The sequence below is a fragment of the Saccopteryx bilineata genome, chromosome 2 (genome assembly GCF_036850765.1).
Source record: "Saccopteryx bilineata isolate mSacBil1 chromosome 2, mSacBil1_pri_phased_curated, whole genome shotgun sequence".
NCBI classification, from domain to species: Eukaryota; Metazoa; Chordata; class Mammalia; order Chiroptera; family Emballonuridae; genus Saccopteryx; species Saccopteryx bilineata.
Genome location: NC_089491.1, coordinates 50,385,208 through 50,400,945, shown reverse-complemented (window position 1 = coordinate 50,400,945; position 15,738 = coordinate 50,385,208). Strand labels below are relative to the sequence as shown.

Below are 15,738 nucleotides of genomic sequence, written 5' to 3'. Positions count from 1 at the left end.
TAATGTAATATAAAATACATTGTTAGAGCCCTGGCCGGTTGGCTCAGCGGTAGAGCGTCGGCCTGGCGTGCGGGGGACCTGGGTTCGATTCCTGGCCAGGGCACATAGGAGAAGCGCCCATTTGCTTCTCCGCCCCCCCCCCTTCCTCTCTGTCTCTCTCTTCCTCTCCCGCAGCCAAGGCTCCATTGGAGCAAAGATGGCCCGGGCGCTGGGGATGGCTCCTTGGCCTCTGCCCCAGGCGCTAGAGTGGCTCTGGTGGTGGCAGAGCGACGCCCTGGAGGGGCAGAGCATCGCCCCCTGGTGGGCAGAGCGTCGCCCCTGGTGGGCATGCCGGGTGGATCCCGGTCGGGCGCATGCAGGAGTCTGTCTGACTGTCTCTCCCCGGTTCCAGCTTCAGAAAAATACAAAATAAATAAATAAATAAATAAATAAATAAATACATTGTTAGGCCCTTACTGGTTGGCTCAGTGGATAGAGTGTTGGCCTGGCATTGGATGTCCCAGGTTCAATTGCCAGTCAGGGCACACAGGAAAAGTGACCATCTTTTTCTCTCCCCCTCCTTTCCCTCTTCCTCTCCTGCAGCCAGTGGCTTGACTGGTTTGTGCGTTGGCACCAGGCACTGAGGATGGCTCAGTTGGTTCCAGCATATCAGCCTCAGGCACTAAAAAATAGCTCGATTGATTTGAGTGTGTGCCCCAGACAGAGTTGCCGGTGGATCCTGGACAGGGTGCATGTGGGAGTATCTTACTATCTCCCCTCCTCTCACTTAAAAATAAAATAAATAAAATAAAATAAAATAAAAGACATTGTTAATTAAAAAGCAGTTTATCATAAAATGTGAACAGTATGATCCTAAACATGTTTCTTATAGATTTTATGTATACATAAAGGGAGTATGTGTGTATTTGTGTGTGTTTTGGAAGGCTATAATCAAAATATCAATAGCTGTATCTTGGAAAGGGGATTATGGGTAATTTTTACTTTATAGTTTCTGTTCTTCTGTATTTTTAAAGTTTTAAAAATAACCTACATTACTTTTGAAATTAAAAAATATATATTTTTGGCCCTGGCCAGTTGACTCAGTGGTAGAGCGTCAGCCTGGTGTGCAGGAGTTCAGGTTCGATTCCCGGCCAGGGCACACAGGAGAAGCGCCCATCTGCTTCTCCACCCCTCCCCCTCTCCTTCCTCTCTGTCTCTCTCTTCCCTCCCGCAGCCAAGGCTCCATTGGAGCAAAGTCTGCCCAGGCGCTGAGGATGGCTCCATGGCCTCTGCCTCAGGTGCTAGAATGGCTCTGATTGTGGCAGAGCTACACCCCAAGATGGGCAGAGCATCACCCCCTGGTGGGTGTGCCAGGTGGATCCCTTTCGGGAGCATGCGGGAGTCTGTCTGACTGCCTCCCCATTTCCAGCTTTGGAAAAATACAATATATATATATATATATATATATATATATATATATATATATATTTAAAATGCATCTATTAGATATACAGCGATGTGAATTCATGTGTGCCATTGGACTATACAATTAAAAATGGTTAAAATGATAAATTTTATGTATGTATATTTTACCAGAGAGAGAGAGTTACTATTATTAGAAAATCTAGGTGTCCTTATATTTTGCAATGTCTTTTTATTTATTTATTTAATTTTTTAGCAAGAGAGAGAGAGACAGACAGGAAGGGAAAGGGATAAGTTGGGCACTTTAGTTGTTCATTGATTTCTTTCTCTTTTTTTAGAATTAATTAATTAATTTTTTTAAGTGAGAGGAGTGGAGATAGAGAGACTGATTCCCACATGCACCCCAACTGAGATCCACCTGGCAAGCCCCCTACTTGGGAAAATCTGCCCATCTAGGGCCAATTGCTCAGCTACCGAGATAATTTTAGTGCCTGAGGCAGAGGCTTTAGGGAGCCATATTCAGTGCCAGGGGCCAACTTGCTCAAACCAATCAAGCCATGGCTATGGGAGAGGGAGAGAGAGATAGAGAGAGAGAGAAAGAGAGAGAGAATGAGAGAGAGAGGGAAGGGGAAGAAGAGGGGTGAAGAAGCAGATGGTTGCTTCTCTTTGTGCCTTGACCAGGAATCATACCTGGAACATCCACATGCCAGGCCGACGCTCTACCACTGAGCCAGCTGGCCAGGACCGAATTGCTTTCTCAGACGTGCCTTGATGGAATGGCTCTAGCCTAGCCAGTGACCACTTGTTCAAGCCAGCAACCCTGGGCTTAAGCCAATGACCTTGCGCTTCAAGCCAGTGACTTTCGGGCTCAAGCTAGCAACCATGGGGTCATGTCTATGATCCTACATTCAAACCACAACCTTGGTGTTTTGAACCTGGGTCCTCAGCATCCCAAGTTGACACTCTATCCACTGCAAACCACCTGGTCAGGCTCAATGACTTTTTAGATACACCACCAAAAGTATGATGCATGAAAGCAAAAGTTGAACTTGATTAAACTTATAAACTTCTCTGAGAATGACACTGTTAAGAGAATGAGAAGAAAAGCCACATATTGGGAGAAAATATTTACAAAACATGTATCTGATGAAATACTGATATCCAAAATTGATAGAGAACTCTTAAAACAAAAAGAAAAGAAATAACCCAATTTGCAAATGAACAAGAGATCTGAACAGATCTTTTCATCAAAGAAAACATATAAGTGGCCAAAAAAAGAATATGAAAAGATGCTCAACATCAGATATCATGAGAAACTGCAAATTTAAAACAACAGTGGGAAACAACCATCTACCTATTAGAATGGATAAAATCCAAAACACTGAAAATATCAAATGCTGACATGGATGTGGAATAACAGGGACTCTTATTCATTGCTGCCACTCATTGCTTCTGGGAATGCAAAATGGAAGACATTTTAGTTTGGCAGTGCCTTACAAAACTCAGCATACTCTAACCATATAATCCAGCAATTACGTTTCTTAAAATTCGCCCAAATAAGCTGGAAACTTATAATCACACAAAAAACTGAATGATCACAGAAAACTTGGAATAAACCAAGACTTGTATAAATAAACTTTGATACATACGAACAATGGAAAGAAATAAGCTATCAAACCATAAAAAGATATGGAAAAAAGTTAAATGCATATTGTTAAGTGAAAGAGCCAATCTGAAGAGGCTCTACATACTATATGATTCTAAGTCTATAACATTCTAGAAAAGACAAAATTATGAAAACAGTGAAAAGATCAGTAGTTTCCACGTTTTCAGGGAAGGGAGGGATGATATTGGAGCATGATTGGTCTGCTTAATCTGACTTCAGAGTTTAATATGACTTAATATTAGAAGTTCACACTACCCCCAAATTAACATTGCATGGTAATTTATGGTGTTTGACAGCAACCTCTACACATTCCCAAGCTGATAATTTTCTAACGTAATTCAGATAAGATTACTGGTTCATCATTTTTACATTTTGATTAAGTAATTTCACTAACTTGTATAAATAATTCATATACAATTTAGGCATCTAATTTCTCAAGATTCTAATAAATATCTCAGAAAAAACCAGGGCAGCACACTCACATGCGTAAACCTTAAGAGTGCTATCATTTCTGGTGATACAACATTGGGGAAAAGGAAAAATAAGATGCCATTGGTATTTATTTATTATAAACATATTTATGGTTCTCTGTGAAGACACACATAGAGGTACTTTTCACAACACAGAGGCAAGTTGAGACTTCAGCACTGGAACTGAGATGGAGGAGGACTCTTCTACCAGTAATCAGGACAAGTAGTAGCAGTCTCAAGAGTGGTGTGGCTAATTCAGTCTTGATTCACATTTGCTCACGCCAAGGGATCTGCTCAGGTGTGTAGAATATAACTGGAGAGGCTCAAAGATAGTTAGGTACCTGAGGCTTGAGGCTTCTGAGTTTTAATAAAACGTTGTTTATCAGCTGAAATCATATGAGCCTTGGAGTTAACTTTTTTTTTCTTTTTTTTTTGACAGAGACAGAGAGAGGGACAGATAGGGTCAGATAGGGAGGAAGAGAGATGAGAAGAATCGACTTTTCCTTGTGGTACCTTAGTTGTTCATTGACTGCTTTTTCATATATGCCTTGACCAGGGGGCTACAGCAAGCGAGTGACCCCTTGCTCAAGACAGCAACCTTGGGCTCAAGCTGGTAAACCTTGCTCTAATCAGATGAGCCCTCGCTCAAGTCGGCGATCTTGAGTTTCAAACCTGGGTCCTCCATGTCCCAGTCCGACGCTCCATTCACTGAGCCACTGCCTGGTCAGGCAGAGTTAACTTTCTAAGGGAGGAAGCTGGACAGACTGGGCACTTTGAGACAATCCCAGGCACATGGCATGGAATGGCTCCTAAGAACCCAGTCCCCTCAGAGAATCTAGAGTGGGATCAGGTAACCAAAGTAGAAAGCCAGTCCTTTCTGTAAAGCAAACACACCAACTCAGGCCTCAATGCTAATATGCATGGGTTTATACTGACCTCTCTGTTATTTATGTTCATTGTTGTGGGGTGGCTGTCTGGACCTTGACCAGTCCAACAAGACAGGGAGTGACACTAATGTTTACTTTGTTTTCATGTATCTCTCTTTGTTTGACATTAAAATACTAATTTAGTCCATAGAATAAAACATCATCACCAGACTTGCACATGGTCATGAGAGCAATTATTCCCATTAGATATCTGTCTTCAGGATTCATAGCCTGGAGCTGTGCATTTGGAAGTGCCAGGTACTTTCTCATATAAGTTGTTAAGTCATCCAACTTGGTGTTTGATGTCGTAATCAGGTAGTTGATGTTATAGATCAGTAGATACTCAAATCTCTATCCTACAGGGACTGCTGACATTGGCATGAAATAGCTTGTTAAATTTGGCACTCTATATTGTACATTTGGTCTCCTAAACAAGCATTATACAGAGGGAATATGCATCATATCTTGAAATTATAAAAGTGTAGAACTGAAAGGACACTGAAAATCTAACTCCGCACTCTAAGTTTACATGTGTTCACCCAAACACTGTAAAATCCCAGAGGGCTGGGACAATGTCTTATTCATTTCCATCTAATCAACATGACCTGTTTCTTTATACTTGGTATGCAAAGTAATTTAGATTTTTTTACATGACAACCCTCTGGAGAGGAAATACTCTTTGCTCCCCAAGTCCCTCATGCTAAGGTCAAAGCCCCCAAAAGCGTGGTGCTTACTATATCTAAGGGATCAGTCTTGCTTACTACTATTGCATCAAAATCAGAGAGGGAAAATTGGCCAGTTCTCCAATGGCTCTTTCATTGCCCCATAGTATGGGTGTGGAAACAGGAAGAGCAGTGAGCAGAGCCAGTGCAAGGCCCCATTTATCTCACTAGCCCTCCCTAGTTCTCCACGAGTGCCCCGTGCAAAGGATGGGACACCTATTTCCATTGTAAGATTGGTCATTGGGTACCAGTGTACCTGTATAGAGCCATATGGAAGATGTACAGGTCCCCTGGACAGAGTGTCACCGATTTTCTCTTCTAGTACATGATTCTAAGGCTCTTTAGCATTCAGCTGCCTTTGGCCAGGGTATTGGCGGCTTTCCTGGGTATGACAGATTGCTACTCTCCCAGGCCAATTCACAGCCTGATGATCTCCTTAGCTAAATGGAGAAAAAAATGTTGATGGTATCTTTGCCAGTCACTGTTTTGAGTATCCTTGGTGCTGAAATATTAAAAGGGCAGGTCCTCATTAGAGGAGTCTTTCTTTATTTTTAAGGAGACTTGACTTGGTGTGGTGAACACACAATACAATACAATATACATTTGATGAATTATAGAATGTACCCCTGAAACCTATCTTATTTTTTTTAAGTTTATATTTTTATTTTTTACAGAGACAGAGAGTAGGATAGATAGGGACAGACAGACAGGAATGGAGAGAGAGGAGAAGCATCAATCATCAGTTTTTCGTTGCGACACCTTAGTTGTTTTTTGTTGTTGTTGTTTTACAGGGACAGAGAGACAGAGAGAGGGGTAGATAGGGACAGACAGACAGGAAGGGAGAGAGATGAGAAGCATCAATTATCAGTTTTTTGTTGTGACACTTTAGTTGTTCATTGCTTGCTTTCTCATATGTGCCTTGACTGTGGGCCTTCAGCAGACCGAGTAACTCCTTGCTGGAGCCAGCGACCTTGGGTCCAAGCTGGCGAGCTTTTTGCTCAAGCCAGATGAGCCCGCGCTCAAGCTGGCGACCTCGGGGTCTCAAACTTAGGTCCTCTGCATCCCAGTCTGATGCTCTATCCACTGCGCCACAGCCTGGTTAGGCTATATCATTTTATTGATTAATGTCACCCCAATAAATTCAATTTTTTAAAAGGACTGTTTTCCCATAGATACTTTTGGTTGTGTCTCCTCTCACAATGATTTCTACTTCTCTGCAAATATCTTTTTTTTCTGTTCACTGGCTCTAGAGGTGGGCACCATGGTCATTTTCATAGTATGTGGCCCTGTCTCCCTGCTCATCACCGACTGGATGGATCACTCCTGGGCATGGTGGACTGATTAGGATTCCCTCCTGAGGATTTAGAATTAGGGCTGAGATTTCCATCTCAGAATTGGATTGGCCTCTTGAATTGAAGAGATTAAAACTCTTGGGAACTGGGGCACAATTATGTTGGTTTCCTGATGCTTATAGAAAAAGTATGATTGATTTAGAACAAATCTATAAGTAGAGAAGAAGGTGAGAAAGGAAGCTAACATAATGATGTGTTCAGTCTTGCACTAATCAATTTGTATTTATCGTCCTGAAAAAAATGTTTCTGTTAGTAAAATAAAAATTGGCTCAATAATCATGCAATCTTTCTCCTTATCAGAACCTTGAAACATCTTATGTATCAAGACTTAAATATCAGTGTCATCAAATATACCATAGCCATGGAATATGAATTGTACCTTTCTCATTCTAAAACACTTCTGAAATATTTATTGTCATGGACAAATACTGATTTTGGTTTCCCAGTATCCATTTGTTGATCTTCTGGTACTCAAATTCTTGATTTTCCTTGGGGAAACTATTTTCCATGGATTTAGCCATGTTTAAAAATGATCTACCCAATAAAAAACCCTTTGCTAAAACTAGCTTAAGCTGGGTTCTTGCCAACTTAATTGAAAGAGTCCTGTTAAATATATATTTATACTTACTAAGGGCACATGTCCATGTTATCAATGGGCTCACTTATTTCTTCTGTAAACTCGTTGACTCAGCCCTACTCTCTTCTGCCCCACCCCAAAACAGCCCGTGCATGTGTGTGTGCGTGTGTGTGTGTGTGCGCGCGCGTGCATGCATGCACATTTGTGTGTCTTCTGGAAGGGCCTTGGTTTTAAAATACACATCATTTAAGAGAAAATATGTCTGGTCATTTTTGAGGTGTGGCTAACAAAAGGAGTTTTAAGTGCTTGGTTAAAAATCCATTTCATCCATTTCTCAATTCCTATACCTCTCTTTCCTCAGAGTAGAAGGTACTGTCAAAAATTTGTCAAGACATGAACTTGGCATGCTATCAAAATGATAAGAAAAAATACAGTTTGCAGTTCACTTTCACATGTATTACTTCATTTAATATTTAACATGTAAAGATGTACCTTCATTATTGTGATGATAAACAGATTCACAGAAGTTAAGGGACTCACTAATAGATCCACAGTAATGGCTAAGCCTCATATAGAGGAGGGCTTCCAATATGCCAAACACATTTCAGGTTTTAATCCAATGTCAGAGACATTATATTATATTTGCATTTTATAGATGTAGAAACTGAGACAAAGGTGTCAAAGAACATGCCCAGGGTCATATCAAAGGCATGTGCTATTCCATATCTGCTAATCAGCAAAATCAGAGTTTGAATTCTTCCAACCCAAGTCATAAGACTTTTGTACAGACAGTATCATTAAATATAGAAACATGGCAAAACCCGACAAAAGGAAACAAGACGAGACCCAACCGCATGGCAAGCTCATCAAACTAGAGTCTGGAAGCATTCTTTTTTCTTAGCACTCTCATAAAGGTGCATAAGGATTTATGTATTTTGCATTAAAATTTCACTATTTCAACTAACTAAAACTAAAAAAACTTACAAATTAGCACATATGATTAAAATAGTTTATAATTTTAGAGAGAATATTCAGTAAGCTCTTTTTGTTTTCCAGTTCTTTCAAATCAGTTAATATACTGTATCTCCCATTCCTGCCATCTTTAAATCTAATTTTAAATTATTTAGCATTTAAAATTATTATTAAGATTACCTTTGGAAAAGTATTTCATGAATAAAACATGGCATCTGTATGGATAATAAAAAATACAGTGGCATATTTTCATTATGTTTTAAAATTTAAATAAATATTTTAAATAATATAAATACAACGTGTGTTTGTATGTCTGTGTGTGTGTGTGTGTGCATAAAACAGTGCAGCTTTAAATTTTACTGATTAGCAACTGCCATTAAGGAGTAGATTTGATTTTTAGTGATTAAAAAGAAGTAAGATTATAAATGATACCTGTCAGTTGGAGCAATTTGACTTATAATAACATCTTTCAAAAATAATAATTTGTTGTTTTTGGCCAAGTTATTGTTTTGCTTTCTTTTTCCATTTATGAAAAAAAAATAATGACACTAATTTTTGCACATTTATACCAAAAAATGAATTTGTCATCAAACTTCTATAATAGTCTTACATGGAAATTCCATCACCCAGGAAAAAAGGCTGGTGGCCACCAGCTGACAGGATAGTCTTGTAGGGTAGATGTGATACTTTCCAAGTCCTGTCCTGAACAGTAGAGGCCAGGGCGCAAAGAGATCCAATACCCAGGGCTAAGCTTCAAATCAGGTCAGACAGAGAGAAGGGTCACCAATGAACTGGGCAGGGAAGTAAAAACAAGGAGGAGAAGGAACTAGAGGAGCAGGGACAACAGAACTGAGCAAGCACAGCTGCGGTGGATCCTACAAGGTGCCCTGTCCTGGAAGGAAGATTCCCTGGACACTGAGCCTTGGGGGCTTTTCTCAGGAAGAAGAAAAATTGACTACAGGGTGTGGACATTGTTCTATGGTGGAATTTTCATTGAGTACAAATAAGGAAATTTTTGTTTTCCATTTCCAAAAACATTTTACTTTGGAAATTTTCAGACACTCACAATAGTAGAGAAAATAGAATGATAAATCCTCTTTGAAAATTGCTGCAACTTTGCCAATCTTCTTTCGTTTATCCTCCTGCTACTCATTCATTATTTTTGCTGGAATATCTTAAAGCATTTTGCAGACATTAGACATTTCATATGTTTCATTAAGCATCTCTAACTGGTACTTTAGAAAGCATCTTTAATTGATAAGTAAATTAAAATTTTTGTTGTTTGTTTTTATTTTTTATTAATTTTAATGGGGTAACATTGATAAATCAGGGTACATATGTTCAGAGACAATATCTCTAGGTTATTTTGACATTTGATTATGCTGCATTCCCATCACCCAAAGTCAAATTGTCTTCCGTCATGTTCTAACTGGTTTTCTTTTCTTTTTTTTTCTGAAGTTGGAAATAGGGAGGCAGTCAGACAGACTCCTGCATGCGCCCAACCAGGATCCACCCGGCATGCCCACCAGGGGGTGATGCTCTGCCCATCTGGGGCATTGCTCCATTGCAACCAGGGCCATTCTAGCACCTGAGGCAGAAGCCATGGAGCCATCCTCAGCGCCCTGGCCAACTTTGCTCCAGTGAAGCCTTGGCTGCGGGAGGGGAAGAGAGAGACAGAGAGGAAGGAGAGGGGGAGTGGTGGAGAAGCAGATGGGCGCTTCTCCTGTGTGCCCTGGCCAGGAATCAAACCCGAGACTCCTGCATGCCAGGCCGATGCTCTACCACTGAGCCAACTGGCCAGAGCCCTAACTGGTTTTCTTTGTGCCCCTCCCCTCCCCCAACCCCTTCTCTTTCCTCCCCCCCATCCCGTAACCACCACACTCTTATCCATGTCTCTGAGTCTCCTTTTTTATGTTCCACCTATGTATGGAATCATATAGTTCTTAGTTTTTTCTGATTTACTTATTTCGCTCAGTATAATGTTATCAAGGTCCATCCATGTTGTTGTAAATGATTCGATGTCATCATTTCTTATGGCTGAGTAGTATTCCATAGTATATATGTACCAAAGCTTTTTAATACACTCGTCCACTGATGGACACTTGGGCTGTTTCCAGATCTTCGCTATTGTGAACAATGCTGCCATAAACATGAGGGTGCATTTCTCCTTTTGAAACAGTGCTACAGTGTTCTTGGGGTATATTCCTAAAAGTGGGATAGCTGGGTCAAAAGGCAGTTTGATTTTTAATTTTTTGAGGAATCTCCATACTGTTTTCCACATTGGCTGCACCAGTCAGCATTCCCACCAGCAGTGCAGGAGGGTTCCCTTTTCTCCACATCCTCACCAGCACTTGTGTGTTGATTTGTTAATGAGCGCCATTTTGACTGGTGTGGGGTGATATCTCATTGTGGTTTTAATTTACATTTCTCTAATGATTAGTGATGTTAAGCATTTTTTCATATGCTTATTGGCCATCTGTATGAACTCTTTGGAAAAGTGTCTATTCATTTATTTTGCCCATTTTTTTATTGGATTGTTTGTCTTCCTGGTGTTGAGTTTTACAAGTTCTTTATAAATTTTGGTTATTAACCCCTTATCAAATGTATTATCAAATATTTTCTCCCATTGCATAGTGTGTCTTTTTATTCTGTTCTTATTTTCTTTATATATATGTTCTATAAAATATATATATATATTTTTGCAGGTAGCTGTCCAATTTTTCCACCACCATTTGTTGAAGAGGCTGTCTTTACTCCATTGTATGCTCTTACCTCCTTTGTCAAATATCAGTTGTCCATTAAGGTGTGGGTTTATTTCTGGGTTCTCTGTTCTGTTCCATTGATCTATATGCCTGTTCTTATGCCAGTACCAGGCTGTTTTGAGTACAATGGCCTTGTAGTATAACTTAATATCTGGAAGTTATACTCCCACTTTATTCTTCCTTTTCAAGATTGCTGAGGCTATTCATGTTCTCTTTTGGTTCCATATAAATTTTTGGAATATGTGTTCTATATCTCTGAAGTAAGTCATTGGTATTTTAATTGGTATTGCATTAAATTTATAAATTGCTTTGGGTAATATAGACATTTTAATGATGTTTATTCTTCCTAACCATGAGCACAGTATATACTTCCACTTGTTTGTACCTTCCCTGATTTCTTTTATTAATGTTTTATAATTTTCTGAGTACAAGTCTTTAATCTCCCTGGTTAAATTTATTCCTAGGTACTTTACCTTTTTGGTTGCAATGGTGAAGGGGATTGTTAGTGTATAAAAATTGTTAGTGTATAAAAATGCCTCTGATTTCTGAATATTAATTTTATATTCTGCCACCTTGCTGAATTCATTTATCAGGTCCAGTAGTTTTTTAACTGAGACTTTAGGGTTTTCTACATACAATATCATATCATCTGCAAATAATGATAGTTTTACTTCTTCTTTTCCAATTTGGATGCCTTTTATTTCTTCTTCTTGTCTGATTGCTGTGGCTAGGACTTCCAGAACTATGTTGAATAAGAGTGGTGAAAGAGGGCACCCTTGCCTTGTTCCTGATCTTAAGGGGATTGCTTTTAATTTTTGCCCATTGAGTATGATGTTGTCTGTGGGTTTGTCATAGATGGCCTTTATCATATTGAGGTGTGTTCCCTGTATTCTACTTTGTTGAGAGTTTTGATCATGAATGGGTGCTGGATTTTATCAAATGCTTTTTCTGCATCTATTGAAATTATCATGTGGTTTTTCTCCTTCCTTTAGTTTATAAATGAATCACATGGATTGATTTGCGAATATTGCACCAGCCTTGCCTCCCAAGAATAAATCCCACTTGATCATGGTGTATGACATTTTCTCACATATTGCTGGATCCGGTTTGCTAATATTTTGTTGAGGATTTTAGCATCTAAATTCATCAGGGATATGGAAGTAAAATTTTCTTTCTTTGTGTTGTCTTTCCCTGGTTTTGGAACCAGAATTATGCTCACCTCATAAAAGGAGCTTGAAAGTCTTTTTTCCTCTTGAATTTTCTGAAATAGCTTGAGAAGGATAGGAGTTAGTTCTTCTTTGAATATTGGTAGAATTCACCTGTGAAGCCATCAGGTCCAGGACTTTTCTTTTTTGGGAGTTTTTTGATAACTGTTTCAATCTTATTTGTTGTAATCGGTGTGTTTAGATTTTCTGATTCTTCCAGATTAATTTTTGGAAGAGTATATGTTGCAAGGAATTTGTCCACTTCATCTAGGTTGTCTAGTTTTTTGGCATACAGTTATTCATAGTATTTTCTTACAATGTTTTGTATTTCTGTTGTGTCAGTTGTTATTTCTCCACTTTCATTTCTAATTTTATTTATTTGAGTCCTCTCTCTTTTTTTCTTGGTGAGTCTGGTTAAAGATTCATCGATCTTGTTTACCTTTTCAAAGAACCAGCTCCTGGTTTCATTGATCCTCTGTATTGTTTCTTTAGTCCTATGTCATTTATTTCTGCTCTGATCTTTATTATTTCTTTCATTCTACTACATCTGGGCTTTACTTGCTGTTCTTTTTCTAATTCTTTTAGATGCAGGGTCAAGTTGTTTATTTGAGTTTTTTCTAGCTTTTTAAGTTATGCCTGTAATGCTATGAACTTCCCTCTCAGGACTGCTTTTGCTGTGTCCCATAAATTTTGAGTTGATATATGCTCATTATTGTTCGTTTTTAGGATTTTTTTTATTTCTTCTTTGATCTCATTGTTAATCCATTCTTTATTTAATAACATGCTATTTAGTTTCCAAGTGTTTGAGTATTTTTCAGTTTTTCTGTTGTGGTTGATATCTAGTTTCATGCCATTGTGATCAGAGAAAGTGCTTGATATGATTTCAATCTTCTTAAATTTGTTGAGGCCGCTTTTGTGCCCTAACATGTGGTCTATCCTAGAGAATGGACCATGAGCACTTGAAAAGAATGTATATTCTGCTGCTTTAGGGTGAAAGGTTCTGAAGATATCTATTAAATCGAGTTGATCTGGTATGTCCTTTAAGTCTGCTGTTTCTTTGTTAATTTTCTTTCTTGAGGATCTATCTAGTGATGTTAGTGGGATATTGAAATCCTCTACTATTATAGTATTGCTGTTGATCTCGCCCTTTAAATCCATCAAAGTCTGCTTTATATATTTAGGTGCTCCTATATTAGGTGTGTAGATATTTATAACGGTTATATCTTCCTGTTGGATTGCTCCCTTTATCATTATGTAGTGATCTTTCTTATCTCTTACTATAGCTTTTGTTTTAAAGTTCATTTGTCTGATATAAGTATTGCTACCCCAGCTTTTTTTTCATTTCCATTTGCGTGAAAGATTTTTTTTCCATCCTTTTATCGTCAGTCTATGTGCATCTTTTGTTTTAAGATGTTTCTCTTTTAGACAGCATATGTATGGGTCCTGTTTTCTTATCCATGCAGCTACCCTTTGTCTTTTGATCGGATTATTTAATCCATTTACATTTAAGGTTATTATTGATATGTAGTTGTTTATTGCCATTTTATTTTTTAAAACTGTATTCCTCTTTTGCTATATTCTTTTTCCCCTTTGATCTGTTTACAACAGGCCCCCAAAATATGAAACTCTTCATGAATTTGCTTGTCATTCTTGCACAGGGGCCATGCTAATCTTCTCTGTATCTTTTCAATTTCAGTATATGTGCTGCCGAAGCAAGCACTAAATTGAAGATTTAATGTCTTTAATGTTATATATACCACATTTATATTAAAATTCCTTTCTCAAAGGTGTTTGGTTTGGATCAGAATCTTAACAAAATTCACATGTTGATTTTGGTTGTGTTGCCTCTTAAGTTTCTTTTGGTCTAGAGTGGTCCCCCAGCTGCCTTTTCCGATGTCTTTGATTTGTTGGAGAAATTGAAGCCTTTGACATGTAAAATGATGTCCCATATTTTAGATGTCACTTAACTTGTTCCTCCTTCTCTCTGATTTCTAATAAACTGGAATATAGATACAGATACTGATTTGAATTCAAATTAATTTTTTAGGCAAGAGTATCTCCTAGGAGATGCTATAAATAAAAATATTTACAACCCATGAGCTAAATTTACAGACATGGTTTTATTTAACCCATACAGTTTTGGTTTTTTTTGTATTTTTCTGAAGCTGGAAACGGGGAGAGACAGTCAGACAGACTCCCGCATGCGCCCGACCGGGATCCACCCGGCACGCCCACCAGGGACGATGTTCTGCCCACCAGGGGGGATGCTCTGCCCCTCCGGGGCGCCGCTCTGCCGTGATCAGAGCCACTCTAGCGCCTGGGGAAGAGGCCAAGGAGCCATCCCCAGCGCCCGGGCCATCTTTGCTCCAATGGAGCCTTGGCTGTGGGAGGGGAAGAGAGAGACAGAGAGGAAGGAGGGGGGGGTGGAGAAGCAAATGGGCGCCTCTCCTATGTGCCCTGGCTGGGAATCGAACCTGGGTCCCCCACAAGCCAGGCCGATGCTCCACCGCTGAGCCAACCGGCCAGGGCTCCCCATACAGTTTTTTAATGCTTTATTTGGCCCATAGAGTTAAATAACTTGCATTAGTTTCTGAATCAACCTGGGTTTTGGCAGGAAACAAATGGCATTCTCAAATGAACTCTTTATAGGAGTATGGACAGAGTTAAGGGACAATAGTAAAGAATGGCAGGTCACTCTTGGTCTTGTAATTGCATGAGGACATTATCTCCCCATACCTGTAAGGGCTTATGGACAGAGCCTTTGTATAGTAGTCATGGCCAACCCATCCCAACCCAGTATCCTAGAGAGAGGGAGAGAGAGAAGTAACACTCCTTCCTCAGTATCCTCTGTTCCCCAATGACCACTGCTTGGTGACTTCTACTAGCTGAGCCCAACAGGAAGCTGGATGCATAGCAACCCATTGATACTATCCCTAAAGGCCAGTCTCTCCACCCATAGCTGGATCAAGAAGCATGGAGAGTGGATCTAGAGGAGCAAACACTTGCCAATATATACAAACAGAAAATTTTTTATATAAAAATTTGTATTTTCAGCTTCTCTTGTCATGTGAAATGTTCTGGCAGTCCTAAATCCTGATATCAACAACTATTCAGAGCTGAGTCCGTGGCAGAACACAGGAATGGTAGTGTGGATCTCAGAGCATTCCTAGGAAAAAAAGGAAGGAAAAAGGAAAGAAGCCTGGAACTGAACTCATTAATTATTTGGGAAAAACTGAGATTTTCTTTTCTTTCCTTTTTTTTTTTTTTGTATTTTTCTGAAGCTGGAAACGGGGAGAGACAGTCAGACAGACTCCCGCATGCGCCCGACCGGGATCCACCCGGCACACCCACCAGGGACGACGCTCTGCCCACCAGGGGGGATGCTCTGCCCCTCCGGGGTGCCGCTCTGCCGTGACCAGAGCCACTCTAGCGCCTGGGGCAGAGGCCAAGGAGCCATCCCCAGCGCCCGGGCCATCTTTGCTCCAATGGAGCCTTGGCTGCGGGTGGGGAAGAGAGAGACAGAGAGGGAGGAGGGGGAGGGGGGGTGGAGAAGCAAATGGGCGCTTCTCCTATGTGCCCTGGCCGGGAATCGAACCCGGGTCCCCTGCATGCCAGGCTGACGCTCTACCGCTGAGCCAACCGGCCAGGGCCAAAAACTGAGATTTTAATACAGAAGGTGCTGAGT

General features: G+C 40.0%; 1 non-coding gene across 1 annotated transcript; it reads right to left on the bottom strand.

Annotated features, from left to right (window-relative positions):
* Window positions 1-13,666: 13,666 nt before the first annotated feature.
* LOC136327900 (U6 spliceosomal RNA) lies at window positions 13,667-13,773 on the bottom strand. Its single transcript, XR_010729958.1, has one exon. It is a non-coding gene; the product is annotated as a U6 spliceosomal RNA (small nuclear RNA).
* Window positions 13,774-15,738: the final 1,965 nt, after the last annotated feature.